Source organism: Miscanthus floridulus, chromosome 8 (assembly GCF_019320115.1).
Source record: "Miscanthus floridulus cultivar M001 chromosome 8, ASM1932011v1, whole genome shotgun sequence".
Classification (NCBI taxonomy): Eukaryota; Viridiplantae; Streptophyta; class Magnoliopsida; order Poales; family Poaceae; genus Miscanthus; species Miscanthus floridulus.
The window spans coordinates 33,065,296-33,084,937 of NC_089587.1; positions in this window are offsets into that span (position 1 = coordinate 33,065,296).

Here is a 19,642-nt window from a genome sequence, read left to right on the forward strand (position 1 = left end):
ATTTCTGGGCTAAGAAAGGAACGAGTCATTTTCCCGGTGTCAAATAGGGAATTTTCTCTAAAACCTACCCTTTATCCAACCCAGCCTCAACCCATCTTACTTCATAATTTTATTTATTTCAACCTAACTTAATCCAACCCATCAATTAACAGAACACATGGGTTTGCTACAAGAACACTTAGCTTTCAACAGGGCACGTTGGATAATCACTATACAAGCAAAGGGCTTGAATTATGATGGCGTTTGGATAGATGGAATGTAACGTAATTTGTTTACCTGGGGGGAATGGATAACGATTCAGACATTTGGTTCAATTGTGTCCGTTATGCAATAACGTGTAATCAGATACCGCCCTATTCATCCGTGGTACCGCTCGTCTCCTGGGGGGAATGGATAATCACTATTGCGCTGCCGCTCTGTATTACCATTACGACGCCAAACCAAACAAAGTCCGCGATCAACGATCCCACCGACTAACACCCCACGTGAGCTAATTTTGTTTCTGGTTACGTTACGTGAGGATGAGCCTGTTGGAAAATGGTATTTTCAACAGGTAGAGGAAGGGGGACCTCCACCCAGTCGGTGCCCCAGGTGGAGGCTCGGTGGATACACAGTGAAAGGTGGGTCCCAGCACAACTAGGGTTTCATAAATGAGTTCACCAACTTCCTTGCCACAGGGTTTGAGTCCCCCTTTTATAGGGCACTGTCAGGTATGGCTACTTTTTATAATTCTACCCCATGTCGGTTATGGTACATTCTCAGAATATTCTTATGCCGCCAGGGGCAGTTTGGGTGTCTTCTTCTTCAACCACCTTTGCTCGTTGGGCCTCCGTCGATGGCGCGCCATCGGCCCACGGTCCAACGGTGCTACCGAGCGGGAGCTCTCACTGGTCTCGGGACCTCCACCTAGGACTCCTTCGTCGGGGCCTCCGCTCATCGTCACCCGGACCGTGGTCTTCGCCTACGCCGATGGAGCCTTCGCCATGGCCTCCCGGCCTTCGCCTATAGTAGCCACTCGATCGGTGGCCTCCATCTCTTTTCCCTGTATTTTGTCCATGAAAATTGGGAAAACCGTTAGCCCTTACCATTGCCGTGAACCTCAGCCTCTACGGCTTGTAACCGTGCCCCAACAGTTCCCCCCTTGAGGGCATGGTCCGATGTTGGTGTGCCTTGTCCTCAAAATCTAATCCTTAGGTTCTGAGGCGCGGAGGCCCTTGCGCGTGTGGAGGCTTCTCCCTCTTCCCCCCTAGGCCGCTCGAATCTAACCATTGGATTTGTGACATGGTAGTTCCTGATTGGACGTGGTGACTTCGGAACCGATGCGCTCGCGAACGGACTTGACCATTGGTGCCTGGAAGGCGAAGTGTCTGCTCGACACCTATATAAGGGGGGGGGGGGGTTGGAGGTGGTCCCCTATGTGCTAACTTAGCCATCGTTTTCGTTGCTTTTCACTTTCAGAGCTCTCTTTTTGCCTTCTTAGCCTCCGCTCAGCGTCGTACTATCTTCGCTCTTCTCCTGTTTTGCTATTTGCTTTTTAGTGGTGGCTCCTACTGTTAGTGCTCCTCGCCGGGCTACCATCTTTGGTCCTTACTCCTAGCTTGTTGGCGTTAGGGCCAGCGGGTGGTCTGCGTGCTTTGAGGAGTGCATGATTGCTAGCGTGGAGGCTTAGGAGCTTGAGGAGGATCTTGCTGGGGTTGAGGCTTCCGTTGATGATTTGATTGGAGCTAAGGAAGCAGAGGCCATGGCCGGAAAGACATAGGACTTTGGGCCTTCCCTGATGACCAAGAAGATGGTCCTTCAACTTGAGAAGGATGAGTGCATCCCCCAAGGCCGGGCTAAGCTTCCGTAGGGCGAGATGGTATCTGAGCTGGTAAGGACTATTCTGTCATTTTCAAGGACTTCTTTGCCTGTGGCCTTCGTCTTTCCTCCATTAAGTTCCTACGTCAAGTGTGAAAGCTCTAGTTTGGTTTTGGTGAATTGATGAAACCCTAAGTGCTAACCTAGTTTATCAAGTGATCATGAGATAGGTAGCACACTTCAAGTGGATAAGCAAATAAAGATCATAACATGGCAATGGTGATGACATGGCGATGATCAAGGGCTTAAACTTGAAAAGAAGAAAGAGAAAAATAAAAAGCTCAAGGCAAAGGTATAATTTGTGGGAGCTATTTTGTTTTGGTGATCAAGACACTTAGAGAGTGTGATCACATTTAGGTTTGATAGCCATACTATTAAGAGGGGTGAAACTCGTGTCGAAATACGGTTATCAAAGTGCCACTAGATGCTCTAACTCATTGCATATGCATTTAGGATCTAGTGGAGTGCTAACACCCTTGAAAATATTTGTGAAAATATGCTAACACATGTGCACAAGGTGATATACTTGGTGGTTGACACATTAGAGCAAGGGTGGAGAAATTAGAAGTGAAAACAGAGCTGATGCCAGCATCGGTCAAGTGACCGGACGCTGGATCCAAAAGCACCGGACGCTAACTGGCTGCGTCCAGTCTCGTTGACTGGCGGTACAGAGGCTAGGGTTAACCACCGGACGCTGGGCTATATCCGATCGAGGAAAACTAGGTTTCGACCCTTACTGTACTCGACCGAACGCTGAGGCTCCAGCGTCCGGTCAGTTTCACCAGAGTGTCCGGTCAACTTTATAGCCGTTGAAAACTGACGAACATCGTTTAAAGCTGGTGACACGTGGCATCCATCAGTGGACCGAACGCTGAGGCCAGGGTCTGGTCAGTTGGATCGGAGCATCTGGTCAGAGCGCAGTGTGCAAAGTGAAGGGGTACAACGGCTCTATTTCGTGGGGGCTTCTATTTAAGCCCCATGGCCGGCTGTGGCTCACATCTTTGGCCATTTTCATTGACATAGCAACCTTGTGAGCCTAGCCAAAGTCCTCCCACTCATCTCCATCATTGATTCGTCATCATAGTGAGATTGGGAGTGAATCCAAGTGCATTGCTTGAGTGATTGCATCTAGAGGCACTTGGTGTTCGTGTTTCGCTGCGGATTTCGCTTGTTACTCTTGGTGGTTGGCGCCACCTAGATGGCTTGGAGCAGCAAGGATCGTCGAGCGGAGGTGGTGATTGTCTCCGGCTCCGATCATGGTGATTATGAGGGGTTCTTGACCTTTCCCCGATGGAGCGCCAAAAGGTACTCTAGTGAATTGCTTGTGGCTTATGTGATCCTCATCTTGTGTTGGTTGTGCGGCACCCTATTAAGGGTTTGGCGTGTGAAGCCAATTAGCGTGTGAACCTCCAAGTGAGTGAATCGCCACAACGAGGAGTAGCTTGCCGGCAAGCAAGTGAACCTCGGTAAAAATCATTGTGTCCATCCTTTGATTCCGAGGTGATTGGTCTCCATTATTATTCATCCTTGTGATTGATTGGTTCACTCCTCTACACGGTGGTATAACTATCTTGATCACTCTTTACATTATCGCAAACTAGTTGACAAGCTCTTTAGTGTAACTAGTTGTGAGAGCTTGCTTGCTTGCTTGGTGCGGCTCTTTAGTTAGTCTTTGAGAGCACACTAACATAGAGTAGTGTCATACCTCTTGTGTGAATTGACACTATCTAAACTAGAATTGTGGTAGGTGGCTTGCATTTTGAGTAGGCTAGCGCAACACTTGCTTCGCCTCATAATTGTCTAACCTTTTGTTAAGTGTTGTTGTAGAAATTTTTATTAGGCTATTCACCCCCCTCTAGCAATTAGGACCTTTCAAGTGGTATCAGAGCCGAGGTCACTGTTATTTGAGGCTTAACAACCTTCGGTGTTAAAATGGCTCAAATCAACAACACCAAGAAGCCACCCCAATTTGATGGCACAAATTATCCTTATTGGAAGTCAAAGATGACAACACACATTAAGTCAATCAATAGAAAGGTGTGAAAGGTGGTAGAAACCAAAATTGAGATTGGTGATCCGAAGAATCCCACTGCTGCCGAAGAAGTGCTTCTCCAAAACAATGACATTGCTCTAAGTGCCATTCATGATGCAATTGATGAAAGAACATTTGAGCAAATCAAGAATATTGAGATGGCACAAGAAGCTTGGAAGAAGTTGGAAGAATCATTTGAGGGCACTCAAGCCATGAAGAGTGCAAAGGCATATATTCTCAAAGAGAAGTTTGCAAGCTTCAAGATGAAGGACGATAAGAGTGTGCCAGAGATGTTTCATAGGCTTCAAGTGCTTATCAATGATCTCAAAGCACTTGGAGAAGAGGTGAAGGACAAGGACTTCTCTCACAAGTTCTTGAGATGCTTGCCTTCAAGATTTGGTACATTGGTCACCATTCTAGTATGAAGCGGTTTGGACACCATGACACCAAACTAAGTATTGGGAGATACAATGACCGATGACACCTATAGAGATGATGATAAGGAAGAAAAAAGGTGTCACACCCAATTTTAAGGATAAAATTGAATGCAAAATACTCATGTGTGCCCAGGAATCAGTCACACACATAAGTCAACAAATCATAAAAAGTATCATCACGGTGTCTCTTACATCACAAATAATAACATTAAGTAGTCTTACACAACATAGCGGAATAGTAAAGGATAACACTCTCGTGGAACATCATCACAGGAAAGGTCAACTGGTTGACCACAAGCCTAAAAATCCTCGGGGAAATCCTCATACCCGTTGTCATCTGTTACCCACCCAGGATTTTCATCCAAATAAAGAAAATAACAAGTGTAAGTACATCCCATACTTAACAAGCTAACATGGGGTTATGAAGCTCAAAAGGTTGACATAGGTTTACTGCAGTTAGCATTTTTAGTAAGTCAAACTTTTATTCTCAGGTGTTATCAAATTATGCTTAAGCTCCCATTTAATCCCATAAGAACATATATCAGTGTGAAGTGTATCATAGATCATCATAGAACATCTTAATAGATCATCATCAAGTATTCAATTATTCTGTGAGTTTTTTGGGCCGCTCGTGACCGTGAGCACGGCTGTTATAATAGTTTGTTACCCTCTGTAGAGGTGGTGCACATTCACTGTGAGTCGTGATCCCCATATGCCCGGGTTAATTACTCCCATGTCACTACCAAGGTGAGCGGGCAGGGTACACTATGAAGTCATTTCATAGGTTTCCCTAACAAGTTAGGGCTGCTAGGTTTCCTTGGCAGGCAGATGTAGGAACCCCCCTTTCCTATGGCACATATCCATCGCGGCTATACTCATAGGAACAGAGGCAGCCCTATACCCAACGTGGCAAGCCCCATTTGCGCCAAAAAGGTAACCTCTAACTAGCTAGGAAAGATCCTATTACTGAGCTAAAGTCAGAGCCATATGACTCTCGGTTGCACTGTCAGTCCCAGCTTTTGCCGACAGATAAGTCCTTATGGAGGGCCGGGAGCAACATGAACAAAGGTCATTTGCACTTTTGCCCTATGGAACAGTTGTTATAAATCATGTTACTCACTTTGTTCCATAGTATCATTCATCAACATGTATATCAAGTTCAGTTAGAGCACTAGCAATCTATCCATATGCATTTAACCCATAGGAGACAAGGCACAGGATAAACAATCACTAGGTTGTCCTTATGGTTATCAAAATTAGACACATGCAATTGAGTAATTGATTAAAGTGAAATAGGACATCAAGGAAGGCCCATGCTATACTTGCCTTGGTTCACAAACCCGTGCTGGTCCTTCTGGTCGTCGAAGAGTTCTTGGTCTCCAACGCTTTCCTCACCGTCTGAACGTGACTAACATGGCAACATACAACATTCCAAAACCATTCATGCAAAGCAAACATTCCTATCATTAGAGCAGTCCACCAACAGTATTGAAAACAAGATAAAATGTTTGTAAAAATAACCTACATCTTGCTACGATCACGTCAACATGAAGTTCACGAAAAAGAGAGCTAAAATGCGAAAGTTATGATTTAAACGGTTTTCCTATAGCCATATATTTAATTAAATCTAATCATGAAATTAAAAAGTTCCAAACCTGACTAACAGTATTTCCAACATGTAGCTTATGAAATTACGAAGCTAACGCGATTTGAATGGATCAATTCGAAGCTAAAACGACAATTTTATAAGCGAAACAGTTCAAATGGCATTTCTGTAAATACTGAAAACATATTTTTGACTTAAACCGTGAAGTTTACGCTTTCCAAATGAGATTGCGCATTTGGGGAACTACGCCTTGGATTGTGGGTTAGGACTTAGAAAAGTCTAGGGTCTCTTTTGCAAAACAGCCACGCGAAGGGGTATCGGCTGATTTCGGCCGTCGGATCATGGATGGAGGGCTCGGATTAGACCTGGGGAGGGAGAGAGGAGAAATCCAGCCGGCCATAGTGACGCCGGCGGTGAGGCGCCATTGCCGGTGGCGTGGAGGTCTCAGTCGCACGCGGTTAGGGGCTAGGGTTTACCAAACGGAAATCCGAGCGCACCGAGGGACGCGGGGGAGGAAGGGGGTCTCGGCCATGCCGTTATGGCGGCCAAGAACAGCGGCTAGCGCGGTGGCCACCATGGCCGGCGGTGACGGCCTGCGGAGCTCGCGGCCAGAGCTCAAGAAACCAAGAAAAAAGAAAATAGAGGTACCGGGAGATAGAGGGAGGTAGGGGGTTCTCACCGCGGGGAAGAAGGAGGACGGCGAAGCACGGCGGCGACGGTCCGTGCAAGGGAGAAGACGGTGAATCTAGGCGACCTTCGGCTGCGGCGGTTGTGGCTTCCTCGGTGCTTGGCGAGCACGAATACGAGAGCAGGGAGCAGCAGGGTGCGCGGGGAAAGGCTTGGCTGCTATTTGAAGCGGCCGGGGCGCGAGGGGGGCGCTCCCACGACGTCGTTCGTGGGCGGCAGTTGTGGCCAGGCTAGGCTCAAGCAGTTCCGAGCCGCGCGGGGAAGAAGGCGGCGCCGACAAGCGGGGCCCAGGCGTCAGTGGCAGGGCATGGGGGAGCGTGGGCGACGGTTGCCTGGCGCGGCTGATGGGTCGAGCAGCCGAGGCGCGCGGCTGGGCCGGTGGTTGGTGGGGTGCTAGGCCACGGGGCGGGGAAAGGGGAGAGCTGGGCTGCGGCGCCAGGCCAAGCGGAGAAAGGGGAGAGGGGGGAAGCGGGCCAATTTCAAGAAAGGAGAGGAAAAATGATTCTTTCCTTTTCTATTTCTTCTATTTTCCAAAACCCTTTTTAAATTCAACTTTCAATTCCTTTTGAAATCTTTAACAAATTCCAAGCATTCACAAAATGATATGCAGCAGCATGTATGCATCAAAAAGTTTCTAAACTTATTTTTAAATTTTAATTCCACAAAATTTATTATTTCCCTGTCTTTTCATGCACACACATTTGCTTAAATAAATCATATTTACTAATTTTAAAAGAATGTAAATTTTAGGATGTTACAATTCTACCCCCCTTAAGATGAATCTCATCCTCGAGATTCGGGTGATTGCTTACTCAAACAGTTAGGGGTAAGTCTTTCTCAGATCCTCTTCTCTTTCCCAAGTAGCCTCATCCTCTGTATAACGATTCCACTGCACCTTCACATCTTTATTGTTTGGCTTCTCGTAACTCTTTCGGCAGTTTCCAAGATCTTTATCGGATACTCTTCATAAGTAAGATCTTCCTTAACAGCAAGTTCTTCCAAAGGAATTTGTTCTTCTAGTACCCTCAGACACTTTTTCAACTGGGAAACATGGAACATGTCATGCACACCGGACAAGCTCTCAGGCAGTTCCAACTGATAAGCTACTTCTCCACGTCTCTCTAGGATCTTAAAAGGTCCTATATATCTTGGTGCTAACTTTCCCTTCATATTAAATCTTCTCACACTTCTCATTGGTGACACTTTCAAGTACACATAATCACCAATCTCGAAAATCAGCTCTCTTCTGCAGGTATCAGCGTAACTCTTCTGTCGGGACTGAGCTACTCTCAAATTGTCTCTAATCATTCTCACTTGTTCTTCCGCGTCTCTAAGGACATCAGGACCAAACACTTGAGTTTCTCCAGTCTGATTCCAGAACAAAGGCGTTCTACACTTACGTCCATACAACGCCTCGAAAGGTGCCATCTTGAGACTCTTCTAATAACTGTTGTTGTACGAGAACTCTGCGTAAGGCAGGCTCTTATCCCAACTATCACCATACTGAAGTGCACATGCCCTCAACATATCTTCTAAAATCTGGTTGATCCTTTTAGTCTGTCCATCAGTTTGCGGGTGGTAAGCAGAACTGAAATTCAACTATGTCCCCAAAGACCTATGCACTTTATGCCAGAATTGCGATGTAAATTGGGTGCCTCTATCCGACGCAATTTTCTTGGGAACACCATGTAAGCACACTATTCTTTCTATGTACAACTCTGCTAATCTTGCACCATTATGGTAGTCTTGACTGGTAAAAAGTGAGCAACCTTGGTGAGTCGATCCACTATTACCCATATTGAATCATAACCTCTTTGAGTGCGGGGCAGTCCTACAATAAAATCCATACCAACTTCTTCCTATTTCCATTCAGGGATCTTCATTGGTTGTAGTAACCCTGCAGGTCTTTGATGCTTAGCTTTCACTCTTTGACAAGTGTCACACAAAGCCACATATTCTGCCACATCTTTCTTCAAACCAGACCATCAATACTTCTCCTTGAGATCCAAGTACATCTTGGTACTTCCAGGATGTATAGAATAAGCAGACTCATAGGCCTCTTGCAGAATTGCATCTCGGATAGCTTTCACTTCCGGTACACATATCCTTTTCCTGAACCAAAGAGTACCATTCTCATCCATTCTGAATCTGGGTGCCTTTCCAAGCACTACATTCTCTGCTATCTCTTTAAATTTTTCATCCTCCAATTGACCTTTGCGTATCTCTTTTTCTAAAGTAGGCTCTATCACCAATTCCATTGCATTAGTGACCAGACTCAAGTTGAGATACTCCATTTCAGCACACAACTCTACTGACATAGATGTTATCTGAAGTCCATTGGCATAGCTCTTTTTGCTAAGTGCATCAGCTACGACGTTTGCCTTTCCTAGGTGATAATGCACTTCCAAATCATAGTCTTTGATCAATTCCCGCTGTTCTCAACACAATAGGCTTCACTTTGAAGTCTACCCCCCTTAAGGAAATGCTAGTTGAGGGGCTCCAATAAGAAGCAGGCATACTACCTCCTGGGGAATTTACTAGTATGGGGTTTTTCATAGCACACAAAGGTATGCTATGCATTCTAACAAAAGCTTGGGAGATAAAAGAATGCGAAGCACCAGAATCAAAAAGTACGGTAGCAGAAATAGAGTTGATGCTGAACATACCCAACATGACCTCAGGCATCTCCTGAGCTGCATCAGATGACACATAGTTCACCTTCACCGTGTGAGGTGGTCGGGCGTTGAACTTCTGATTGCTGGTCTAGTTCTGAGGTGCTTGTTGGTTCTGCTTCTTAGGACACTGATGAGCATAGTGACCTACTTCTCCACATCGGTAATAGGCATTGGGATTGTTGGGTGCACCACTCTTCGCAGGAGCATTGTTGGGCACTCCCTGGCGTGTTGTAGGATTGCTGGTCTGTTGTGGGGGACGTTGATTTCCAAACTGTTGCTGATACTGAGGGCGTTGCTAGAACTGGTTCCACTAGGGATACTGACCACGGTTTCCCTAGTGAGTTGGTCCTTGATTCCTCTACTGGAAACCTTGCTAGGGATAAGCACGTGGGCGAGTGTTGCTTCTAGAAGCTTGCCCTTGGAGCCTTCTCTTCTTAGCTTCCATCTCCTTGCGCTTATCATCAATCACAATTGCGCGATTCACTAAAGACTGGAAGTTAGGGTAAGTATTAGACATCAGCTGGAGCTGCAGTCCATCATAGAGTCCCTTGAGGAAACAGCGTTGCTTATCCTTGTCATCCGCTACATCATTAGGAGCATAGCATGATAGTTGTGCGAACTTATCCTGATATTCCGCCACAGTCATTGATCCTTGCTTGAGAGATCTGAATTCTTCCTGCTTCAGTTCCACTAGTCCATCAGGAATATGGTATGACCGGAAACTGTCCTTGAATTCCTACTAGGTGATAGTAGGAGCATTGTTGAGATGTCCAAACTGGAATGATTCCCACTAATCCTGAGCAGCTCCTTAGAGTTGCCCAGAAGCATACAACACCTTCTCAAGGTCATTGCATTGTGCTATGTTTAGTTGTTTCTCCACAGCATGCAACCAATCATCTGCCTCCATAGGGTCTGAGGCATGGGTGAACACCGGTGGACGACCTTTCATGAACTCTCCACACTTATCTCTGACCTGAACAGGCGGTGGCCCTCTTGCAGGTTCATTGTCCAAGCGCTGCATCATAGCTTGCATCAGCTGCGCTTGCATTCCCAATATCTGTTCCATGGTCACAGGTGGCGGTGGTGGATTTATAAGAGCATCATGCCCACAACCATGGCCTCTACCTCTTCCTTCTCTTGTGGCCATCTGTTTTCCAACAAATGTGCAAAATTTAGAGATTTTTCCAATTATAGAGAGCTTATAAAAGATAAGACACAATGCTGAGAATTCTCTGGACAAGATTCAAATTCAGCAGTTCAGTAAAACTGTTATAACTCGAGTTTCCGAGATCCAACAGAGGTGCACCAAGATTTGTTAGAAAGCTTAGGACATCAGCTACAACTTTCATTTAGACCACTTTTACAGATTCGGACTCACACATAGTCAAAAGTAGAGCTAAACCAAAACTGTTCTGAGTTCCAGACAGCGCAGGAATATCAACTTGTGTCAGCTAGATCTCCCAAACCTGAACAGCTATTGATGTGATTCCAAAGACACTCGAAAGATATAGAGGTCTAGTTATCTCCACAAAAATTTCAGAATTTTATCGTCCCAGATTTCGAGATACCAGATAAAGATCACAGGCTGCTCCAGAAATCAGCACAGCAGAGATAAGATAAAGCAAAACATCTGCATTAAGATTTCATTCTAAACTTAAGGTTCCAATCTAAGGAAGTTGTGGACATGCCCACAAACTTCCAGCAATCAAGCAAAATATCAAATCAACTAGGTTCACAAATTAAACATCTAATCAACCAAGTTCACAAGACCAACAAGACTAAATAAGAACACGAACTAACAACGTGGTAATCTAGATCAAGGCACCTAACACCTATGGAGCAGTGTCAATCATGGTGAAGGACCGGCGCTTCTTCTTGTAGATGGAAGGCTATCCAAGTTGTGCTCGAAGTTCATCCACTTGTTTCTGAAGACGTCTCTGCGCCCTCTAAGATGCACGCAGTTCTCATTTGACTTCCTCATCCACTCCCTGTATAGTGTGGACATGTTGCACCGTTGCCTCCAGAGTTGGGTCATTCTCTAGTGGAGCCAAAACCTGCCAAACACCCTCATGATCATTTCGAGGAAGGAACCTAAAGCGATCCTCCCTCATGGCCTCAAAGTGACGACCATGGTAGTGGATGTAGGCATTCTGTGCTGCATCCTCCATGCCATCCAAAGCATGGGCTCTCCTGATAGGGGCATAGTGGACAGTCTCCACCTCATGTCCATTCTTGATATCATTCCAAGCGGTGGCCACCAGCTCTACCTTCCAGAAGGTAGCCTCCAATGGGTGCTGGTACTCGGCGTAGTGGTAGCTGATGGAGGTGTGCAAGTCAAGGTAGTAGTCGTCCAGCATGTGAGTGAGGAGAGTGTGGTAGTAGGCTGTCTCTGGAGCTGGCTTGAAGTAGTACTTGCACTTCCAGCCAATCTCCTCGTCCTCCACGGGGGCAGCTAGGGAGGGTGCAGGTGTAGGGGAAGTAGCCGTCGACTCCTCAGGTGTAGCTACAACAGGATAGACTGGCACGGCGACTGGTGTAGGAGTAGGAGTAGGCATCGGTGTAGCCATCTCCTCATCGTCGGAGATGATCACAATCTCCCTCTCCGTCGGTGGGGCACGCGGTGTGAACATGTCATGATAGCCGGCGGTGCTGAGGCGAGCAGTCTTCGGATTATGAGACATCTATAGATTTAATATGAGATAGAATTAGAATCAACAATTTTAAATAATATATTAAGGTATGAAAAGCATAAATGTTTTAATAAAATAACAAGAATAAGACAGTAAGCAAGAAACCAGAGGAGCAAAGATGCTAAAACGACCATTTTCTAACTAGGCTTGCATCCTACAGTCAACCTAGCTCTGATACCAATTTGTCACACCCAATTTTAAGGATAAAATTGAATGCAAAATACTCATGTGTGCCCAGGAATCAGTCACACACACAAGTCGACAAATCATAAAAAGTATCATCACGGTGTCTCTTACATCACAAATAATAACATTAAGTAGTCTTACACAACACAGCGGAATAGTAAAGGATAACACTCTCGTGGAACACCATCACAGGGAAGGTCAATTGGTTGACCACAAGTCTAAAAATCCTTAGGGAAATCCTCATACCCGTTGTCATCTGTTACCCATCCGGGATTTTCATCCAAATAAAGAAAATAACAAGTGTAAGTACATCACGTACTTAACAAGCTAACAAGGGGTTATGAAGCTCAAAAGGTTGACATAGGTTTACTGCAGTTAGCATTTTTAGTAAGTCAAACTTTTATTCTCAGGTGTTATCAAATTATGCTTAAGCTCCCATTTAATCCCATAAGAACATATATCAGTGTGAAGTGTATCATAGATCATCATAGAACATCTTAATAGATCATCATCAAGTATTCAGTTATTCTATGAGTTTTCCGGGCCGCTTGTGACCGTGAGCACGGCTGTTATAATAGTTTGTTACCCTCTGTAGAGGTGGTGCACATTCACCGCGAGTCGTGATCCCCATATGCCTGGGTTAATTACTCCCATGTCACTACCAAGGTGAGCGGGCAGGGTACACTATGAAGCCATTTCATAGGTTTCCCTAACAAGTTAGGGCCGCTAGGTTTTCTTGGCAGGCAGATGTAGGAACCCCCCTTTCCTATGGCACATATCCATCGCGGCTATACTCATAGGAACAGAGGCAGCCCTATACCCAACGTGGCAAGCCCCATTGCGCCAAAAAGGTAACCTCTAACTAGCTAGGAAAGATCCTATTACTGAGCTAAAGTCAGAGCCATATGACTCTCCCGGTTGCACTGTCAGTCTCAGCTTTTGCCGACAGATAAGTCCTTATGGAGGGCCGGGAGCAACATGAACAAAGGTCATTTGCACTTTCGCCCTATGGAACATGTGTTATAAATCATGTTACTCACTTTGTTCTATAGTATCATTCATCAACATGTATATCAAGTTCAGTTAGAGCACTAGCAATCTACCCATATGCATTTAACCCATAGGAGACAAGGCACAGGATAAACAATCACTAGGTTGTCCTTACGGTTATCAAAATTAGACACATGCAATTGAGTAATTGATTAAAGTGAAATTGGACATCAAGGAAGGCCCATGCTATACTTGCCTTGGTTCACAAACTCATGCTGGTCCTGCTGGTCGTCGAAGAGTTCTTGGTCTCCAACGTTTTCCTCACCGTCTGAACGTGACCAACACGTCAACATACAACATTCCAAAAGCATTCACGCAAAGCAAACATTCCTATCATTAGAGCAGTACACTAACAGTATTGAAAACAAGATAAAATGTTTGTAAACATAACCTACGTCTCGCTATGATCACGTCAACGCGAAGTTCACGAAAAACGGAGCTAAAATGCGAAAGTTATGATTTAAACGGTTTTCCTATAGCCATATATTTAATTAAATCTAATCATGAAATTAAAAAGTTCCAAACCTGACTAATAGTAGTTCCAACATGTAGCTTATGAAATTATGAAGCTAACGCAATTTGAATGGATCAATTCAGAGCTAAAACGATAATTTTATAAGCGAAACAGTTCAAATGGCATTTCTGTAAATACTGAAAATGTATTTTTGACTTAAACCGTGAAGTTTACGCTTTCCAAACGAGATTGCGCATTCGGGGAACTACGCCTTGGACTGTGGGTTAGGACTTAGAAAAGTCCAGGGTCTCTTTTGCAAAATAGCCACGCGAAGGGGTATCGGCTGATCTCGGCCGTCGAATCATGGATGGAGGGCTCGGATTAGACCTGGGGAGGGAGAGAGGAGAAATCCGGCTGGCCACAGTGACGCCGGCGGTGAGGCGCCATTGCCAGCGGCATGGAGGTCTCGGTCGCGCGCGGTTAGGGGCTAGGGTTCACCAAACGGAAATCCGAGCGCACCGGGGGATGCGGGGGTGGAAGGGGGTCTCGGCCATGCCGTTACAGTGGCCGGGAACAATAGCTAGCACAGTGGCCGCCATGGCCAGCGATGACGGCCTATGGAGCTCGCGGCCAGAGCTCAAGAAACCAAGAAAAAAGAAAATAGAGGTACCGGGAGATAGAGGGAGGCCGAGGGTTCTCACCATGGGGAAGAAGGAGGACGGCGAAGCACGGCAGTGACGGTCTGTGCGAGGGAGAAGACAGTGGATCCCGGCAACCTTCGGCTATGGCGGTTGTGGCTTCCTCGGTGCTTGGCGAGTGCGAATACGAGAGCGGGGAGCAGCAGGGTGCGCAGGGAAAGGCTCGGCTGCTATTTGAAGCGGTCGGGGCACGAGGGGGGGGGGCACTCCCACGACGTCGTTCATGGGTGGCAGTTGCGGCTAGGCCGGGCTCGACTGGTTCCGAGCCGCGCAGGGAAGAAGGCGGCACCGACAACCGGGGCCCAGGCGTCAGTGGCAGGGCATGGGGAGCATGGGCGACGGTTGCCTGGCATGGCTTGCTGGGCTGGCGCGGCTGCTGGGCCAGCGGTTGGCGAGGTGCTGGGCCGCGGGGCAGGGAAAGGGGAGAGCTGGGCTGTGGTGCCGGGCCGAGCGGGGAAAGGGGAGAGGGGGCCAGCGGGCCGATTTCAAGAAAGGAGAGGAAAAATGATTCTTTCCTTTTCTATTTCTTCTATTTTCCAAAACCCTTTTTAAATTCAACTTTCAATTCCTTTTGAAATCTTTAACAAATTCCAAGCATTCACAAAATGATATGCAGTAGCATGTATGCATTAAAAAGTTTCTAAACTTATTTTTAAATTTTAATTCCACAAAATTTATTATTTCCCTATCTTTTCATGCACACACATTTGCTTAAATAAATCATATTTACTAATTTTAAAAGAATGCAAATTTTAGGATGTTACAAAAGGAGAAGAAAGATGAGAAGAAGGATGACAAGAAGAAAAGCGTGGCATTCAAAGCCACATCATCCAAGGGCAAAGCAAAATAAGAAACATCAAGTGAAGAAGATGAATCTTGGGATGATCATGATGATGAGAGGATGGCTCTATTTGTCAAGAGATTTGGCAAGTTCATGGTGAAGAAGGGCTATCATGCTAGAAGAAAGAAGTCTTCATTCAAGAACAAAGAAGAGTCAAGAAGGTGCTTCAAGTATGGAAGCAAAGATCATCTTGTTGCTCAATGCCCATACAATAGTGACAATGATGATGACAACAAGAAGAACAAGAAGAAGGACAAGAAGGAAAAGAAAGAGAAGAAGGACAAGATGGCCTTCAAGAAGAAGAAGGGTGGTTCATATGTAGTCACTTGGGACAGTGGTGCTTCCTCAAGTGATGATGATGATGATAGTGATGATCACAAGACCACCAAGAAGAAGGTTCTTGCAAGCATTGCAATCAATGAGAAGCCTTCTCTCTTCGAATCTTCATCATGCTTCATGGCTAAGGCCACTAAGGTACAATCTTGTGATGATGAAAGTGATGAAGAACACATTAATAATAATGAACATGAAAGTGAAAATGATAGTGATAGTGATGATGATGAACCTACTAAGGACGAGTTATTTGACATGCTAGAGGATGCTAAAGAATACTTTGACATTAAAAGAAGGGAATGCAAGAGCTTGAATAAGGAGGTAAAAGCCCTTAAGCAAGCCCTTGATGAGCTCAAAGCAACTCATGAGAAGCTAGAGGTAGCCCATGAGAAGCTTGGCAAGGCTCACAAAAAGCTTGAAAAAGCTCATTCCACTTTGCTTAATGAACAAGATAAAAAGAAGCATGTTGAAACTTGTGATGTAGGTGTAACTTGTGATTTAATTGATACATCACTATCTATGCCTATCATCATTGCTACTACTAACCCTTCTTGTAGCACTTTCACTTCTACCTCATCTAGTAGTGATGGTCTCACTTGTGACACCACACTAATGGTTGAGAATGAAAACCTCAAGAAGGAGGTCACTAAGCTCACTCACACCTTAGCTAAGGCTTATGGTGGTGAGGACCGCTTGCTTATGGCCTTGGGTAGCCAAAGAGCTTCTCTCTACAAAGAGGGATTGGGCTATACCCCCAAGAAAGGCAAAGCGGCCTTTGCTCCTCACAAGACTAGTTTTGTGAAGAACAATGGTCGGTTTTGCACTAGTTGCAAGCAAGTTGGTCATAAAGAGCAAGAATGTAAAAAACAAGAGCAAAAATGCTAATGTATCCTCCATTAAGTTTAATTCATGCTATATGCTTACTAAAGGTACAAATGGTGTGAAGGCTAAGTTCATTGGTAAACCATGGATGGGCTCAATGAAGAAAGCCATTTGGGTACCAAAGAGCTTAGTAACTAACCTTCAAGGACCCAAGCAAGTTTGGGTACCTAAAAAGAATTGATCCTCTTTTATAGGTCAATTACAAAGCCGGAGGAAGGCATTGGGTTCTTGATAGTGGGTGCACTCAACACATGACCGGTGATGCAAGAATATTCAACTCAATCAACACCAATGGCAATGATGGTTATGATAGTATCACATTTGGTGACAATGGGAAAGGCAAGGTCAAAGGGCTTGGTAAGATTGCAATATCCAATGACATAAGCATTTCTAATGTGTTGCTAGTAGAGAGCTTGAACTTCAATTTGCTATCCGTAGCTCAATTATGTGATCTTGGATTCAAATGCATATTTGGAATAGAGGATGTAGAGATCATAAGTGTAGATGGCTCTAACTTGATCTTCAAAGGCTTTAGATATGAGAATCTATACTTGGTTGATTTTAATGCTAGTGAAGCTAGATTATCTACATGCTTGTTCACTAAGTCTAGCATGGGTTGGTTATGGCATAGAAGGCTTGGTCATGTTGGAATGAAACAATTGAATAGATTGGTTAAGCATGACTTAGTTAAAGGCTTCAAAGATGTTGTATTTAAAAAGGATAAGCTTTGTAGCTCTTGTCAAGCCGGCAAACAAGTTAGAAACACCCATCCTAAGAAAAGCATGATGAGCACTAGTAAAGCATTTGAGTTATTGCACATAGATTTGTTTGGGCCAACACAATACACTAGTACCGGTGGTAACAAATATGGATTTGTGATAGTGGATGACTACACTAGATACACATGGGTATTCTTTCTAGTGGACAAAAGTGATGTATTTGCAACATTCAAATCATTTGTTAAAGGCATTCACAATGAGTTTGAAACAACCATCAAGAGAGTTAGAAGTGACAATGGTAGTGAGTTCAAAAATACTAGAATTGATGAGTTATGTGATGAATTTGGAATTAGACATCAATTCTCGGCCAAGTACACTCCACAATCAAATGGCCTTATTGAGAGAAAGAATAGAACACTCATTGATATGGCAAGGTCTATGCTTAGTGAGTACAATGTGAGTCAATCCTTTTGGGCTGAAGCTATCAACACGGCTTGCTATTGTAGCAACCGCCTCTATTGTCACCGATTGAAAGAGAAGACACCATATGAACTCTTGAATGGTAGAAAGCCCAATATTGCATATTTTCGGGTCTTTGGTTGCAAATGCTATATCTTGAAGAAAGGCATAAGATCGGGCAAGTTTGACAAGAAATGTGATAAAGGATTCCTACTTGGTTATTCCACTACAAGCAAAGCTTATAGAGTTTGGAATTTGGATTGTGGTACTCTTGAGGAAGTTTATGATGTTGAATTTGATGAAACCAAGGGTTCACAAGAAGAGAATGAGAACTTGGAAGATGTTAGAGGCATTCAACTTTTAAATGCCATGAAGAACATGGATATTGGTGAATTAAGGCCTAGGCAAGTGAATGATGATGAAGATGATCAAGTGCAAGTGCTCTCTAACTCAAATGTGCAAGAAGATACAAGTCAAGCTAGTGCAAGTGACTCTCATGATATTAATCAAGATCAAGTGGCTAGTACATCTTCTCAACCCAATGATCTAGCAAGTGCAAGCAATCAAATTCCAATCCTCCAACCAACAAGTATTGCAAGAGATCATCCTTTGGACACTATAATTGGAGATATTTCAAGAGGTGTACAAACAAGATCAAGATTGGCATCATTTTGTGAACACTTCTCATTTATGTCATCCATTGAACCAAAGAAGATAGATGAAGCTTTAAAGGATGTTGATTGGGTGAATGCTATGCATGAATAATTGAATAACTTCACAAGAAATCAAGTATGGGAGTTGGTAGAAAGATCAAAGGGACACAATGTGATTGGAACCAAATGGTTCTTTAGAAATAAGCAAGATCAAGATGGGATAGTAGTAAAGAACAAAGCAAGATTGGTAGCACAAGGCTATACTCAAGTTGAAGGTCTTAACTTTGAAGAAACATATGCCCCGGTTGCTAGATTGGAAGCAATAAGAATCTTGCTAGCCTATGCTTGTGCTCACAACATCAAGCTCTATCAGATGGATGTTAAGAGTGCATTTCTCAATGGTTATATCAATGAAGAAATATATATTGAGCAACCTCCCGGTTTTGAAGATGACAAAAAGCCCAACCATGTGTACAAGTTGAAGAAGGTATTGTATGACTTGAAGCAAGCACCTAGAGCATGGTATGAGAGATTAAGGGACTTCCTCCTCTCTAAAGGATTCACAATGGGCAAAGTTGACACCACTCTTTTCATCAAGAAGATTGGAAAAGATCTATTTGTATTGCAAATCTATGTTGATGATATTATATTTGGATCAACAAATCAAGAATTTTGTGACGAATTTGGAAAGATGATGGCTAATGAGTTTGAAATGTCCATGATTGGAGAATTGAGTTACTTCCTTGGTCTTCAAATCAAGCAATTGAAAAATGGTACATTTGTAAGTCAAGGCAAGTACATCAAGGACATGATCAAGAAGTTTGGCATGATTGATAGCAAAGTCATTAGCACACCAATGGGAACCAATGGCAACTTGGATAGTGATGTAAGTAGAAATATGGTAGATCAAAAGTTGTATCGGTCCATGATTGGAAGCCTACTCTATGTGACCGCATCAAGGCCGGATGTCATGTTTAGTGTATGCATGTGTGCAAGATTTCAAGCCTCACCAAGAAAAAGTCATTTAAAGGCTACTAAGAGAATATTGAGGTACTTGAAGCATACACCAAATATTGGTTTGTGGTATCTCAAAGGAGCAAAGTTTGAGCTAGTTGGTTACTCTGACTCGGATTATGCGGGATGTAAGGTAGAAAGGAAGAGCACCTCGGGCACATGTCAATTGTTCGGAAGATCACTTGTTTTATGGTCATCAAAGAAGCAAAATAGTGTTGCATTATCAACCGTCGAAGCCGAATACATATCCGCCGGTAGTTGTTGTGCACAAGTACTTTGGATGAAGGCCACTTTGAGTGATTTTGGAATCAAGTTTAAAAAAGTGCCATTGCTGTGTGACAATGAGAGTGCAATCAAGTTGACAAACAA